General features: G+C 37.3%; 1 long non-coding RNA gene across 1 annotated transcript; it reads left to right on the plus strand.

Annotated features, from left to right (window-relative positions):
* The first annotated feature begins 6 nt into the window (after nucleotides 1-6).
* LOC108166187 (uncharacterized) lies at nucleotides 7-2,862 on the plus strand. The gene is made up of 2 exons (XR_001776462.1): nucleotides 7-1,107; nucleotides 1,146-2,862. It is a non-coding gene; the product is annotated as an uncharacterized LOC108166187 (long non-coding RNA).
* Nucleotides 2,863-3,608: the final 746 nt, after the last annotated feature.

Raw genomic sequence — 3,608 nt, forward strand, 5'->3', positions numbered from 1 at the left:
AAAACTATTTCAAGGTAATGGGTAATACTTTTCACCAGAAATGCAAGGAACTCAGAAAACATGGAAATATTTTAATTAAATACATAATATAAAAAAAAATWAATGTTAAATTTTGTAGCACTAGAAGTGACCCTGAACCTGGCAGAAAGCTGGTCAGAGTTCACAGGAAGCTGTATGGGACTAAAAACAGGCWTTTCTKAAAGAAAACCTGTTGGATTGCAGAATGGGAGTGAGGTTCATTTTCCAGCAGGTCAGTGGCTCTGAATATACAGTCAGAGCCATAATGATTAGATCAAACGGTCAGATCAAAGCATATTCATGTGCTAAAATGGCAAACTGAAAGTGTAGACCTGAATCCCATTGAGAATCTGTGGCAAGACTTGAGAATCACGGTCCAAGGATTCTCTCCATCCTTTTTCAAAGARCCTGAGCTGCTCTGCAAAGGAGAATGGGCCAAAATCTGCCTGAACGTGGAGAGCTGAAAGAAACGTACCTTAAAAGACTGTAATAGCAGGAAAATGATTTTTTTTTCCATCTCAGAGGAACTGAATGCATGAATGTTTAAATGTTCTATCAGTTTTCTTCCACTTTGTAATTGCTGTATGCTCCACTTTGTACTCTACGACATAAAACCAAATTAAATAAGTTGGTATTTGTGGCTGTAATGTAACAGAAATAAGGGATGTGAATATTTTGCCAAGGCACTGTATGATATTTTAGTCCATATGGCATCAGAACCGTCAACTCTATGTTGCATTCGTATCCATATTTTGGAAGATTAAAGTTTTATTCACTTTAACAATTAAAACTGTGTATTTTAAACATTTGAGTATATATTAGGTAATTTATATGAACAACAGTAAAAATTGCCTCAAAATTGTGGAAAACATAAATCTTTCCAGGGTCTAAATCAGTTTTACCAGTTAAATCTGTAGGCAGATGACTTGTTGACTTACATACAATAAGACTTAAGCCTCCCACAGTCCTAATTTGACACTTATCAGTTCCCAAAATTGATAAAACAATTAAAAACTTGTAAAAAAAACAAAAAAACATGCAGGGTAACAAGCTCACACTGGGTCAACTCGAGCCATTTAGGATGCGAGGGTTAAAATGACCAATACTACAGGTAGATTTAGGCCAAGTAACCTCTTAATTTTATGTTTCTTCTGCTTGGAAGTAATGTTAATATTTCAGTTTGGCCCAGCCAGTTTTGACTTAAATCTATGGAAGCATCCACAAATATTTTCAGTATTAGAAGTGAGAATGGTTTCACTGATATAATGGAAAAAAGGCAWTCTYRTAAATGATGGAAAAGGGTGTAAATGTTTATTTTCCACAAGCAATATAAAAATAATAGAATGTACCTTTTGTACTTTATTTTTTGTTGCATTTTCGGTAACACCAGTTTTAGTTCCAGTCAGAAATAAACTTCTTGATTAAATGAAAAATAACTTGAACTCYGAGCCCATCAGGCAGTTGGATGATAATTTTGAGCCCACATTTCTGTAAAGATGAAAAGTATCAAAATGATTCTTAACGTTATCCCCACAGAYGGGTTTCCACAACCTCTTCACGTCTGTGCTGGTCTCACTCGCATCGCCCTCGACATTTCTCCCTCTCACTCGGATAAGGCTAGCAGGTTAAAAATACACCGACTGTCAGGATCAGACGTAAAAATAGACATGATTACGGACCATATAAATAACATAAATGGATAGTGGTTTCTGTCATGTTACACAGACAGTTCCTCACATGTAACAATTACCTAAGAATAGGTTACTAATTCAGCATTTCCTGCCATGGGCTTATATTTCTACAGCACATTTTAGAGATGCGACTGGGCCCACCTTCCACAGAACAATCTGTGAGGGATATCTGTTTTTATACCAAAATGAAGTCAAATAGCGCCTGACATCTGTCACTACAGACCTGGTTATCAGGGGAAATATTGAAACATTAGTGGGTGGAAAATSCTGTTCTGAGCTCAGCGTGCGTTGAAGTGTGCTTATAGAAATTTTTACAAAGACTTGACAGTTGTGCAGGAGACTCKGTATCTGCACAAAATGACTTTCTGCATTATGCCGTATTTTCATGGGGCCTGGAGGATGTCAGATCGAACCGCGGCAGCGCAGTCACATTGTGGCATGCCTGAACAAACAAAACGGTCCAAATTCTCTCTTTCAGGCACACTAGGAGATCAGATATCGCTCAGAAATTATGAAACTAGACCTTTTAATACGGTTTTGGAAACCAGCCTCTAATTTTCAGGCTCTATTATGCACTCCTGACTCCATAGGAAATCTACGCTGAATTAATCAAATCAATTAAAAACCAGAAGCACAGAAAGCTCTCTCGCAATTAAAAAAAAGAAAGGCGGAAGAGATGTGGCTCGTGACTGTGAGCAGACGCTCCACTGTTGTTTACAGATGTCTTGTTTATTCCTATACGGAGATACTGAATATGTTATCCGTCTTTGCTGAAATATTTTTCAAGAGCTGCTCTGTTCATCGATTTTCTCTTTCTTTGCATCACAACGGTTGTTTTACACAAAACAATGACCATCCAGACTCAATCAGGATTGTTTAACGGCATTTCGTTTGCGGAACTGAGRTCTGGGGCGAAGTCGTTTCCCAGTAAACGAGGTGAAAGCCGCAGAGTTTTGACAATCTTCTCATGCACACTTTTTGAGTTCTTCAGAATAATCATCTACTTTTAATACGACACATTATTTAGAAGATGTCATTGTTTTGTCTGTTGAAAGCTCTTCTCTTTACATGTCCCTAATCTACTAGCGCATGAATTAAATTTTAGAGAATGGTTTTGTGGTTGGGGCGGATGAGAAAAAAACAAAACAAAAAACAAAACAAGACATGGAAAACATACAAAAAAAAAAAAAAAAACAAGACATGGAAAACATACAAAAAAAACATGAGGCTGAACGCAAATGCCGGATGTATAAAAATATTCTCAGAATGTTGTGTGTGTGAAGCATGAAACAGACCCTGGACACAACAAAGGAGACACAGTGAAAGCAATTAAATCTGTTACATAAACCAAGTGCAGCAACTTTTGAAAAAAAATAACAGCATTTTGAGAAAACACTGCGGAAAATAACAAGCTTAGTGTTTGAAACTAGTGGATTTTCTCAAGTCCTACAGATTTGTGGATGTCAGAGCAACATTTTTTTAAATTTCCAGGAAATCAGCGGGATAAGTTTGTCCTGTAAGCTTGTACATTTGCTGCAGCGATGATCCAGCATTCATAACAAAGGATTTGACACACTTTCTGCTGATGAGGTATTTCTTAAATAATACGGGGATGTAATTGCCGACAACCCTAAATGTGCATGTTGCCTTCCTTATGAACTTGTTTGACTGCTGACCGCTTCTCAAACCAATCGCAAACTCTCTGTGCTCTTTGAAAAGGCTGTTGTAACAAGWCTGTGTGCATCAGGTATGCGATGTGATGAAAGGATGCACAATAACAGTGGTGGAAAGGAACATGTGCCTTTTAAAGATGGTTAGAGAAATGGTTGCGGGGCTTTTCTGAAAGCTAATACTTGAAATCGTCCCATTTTCAAATAAAAAAAGCTGCTAATTTATTCT

Source organism: Poecilia reticulata, linkage group LG3 (assembly GCF_000633615.1).
Source record: "Poecilia reticulata strain Guanapo linkage group LG3, Guppy_female_1.0+MT, whole genome shotgun sequence".
Taxonomy (NCBI): domain Eukaryota; kingdom Metazoa; phylum Chordata; class Actinopteri; order Cyprinodontiformes; family Poeciliidae; genus Poecilia; species Poecilia reticulata.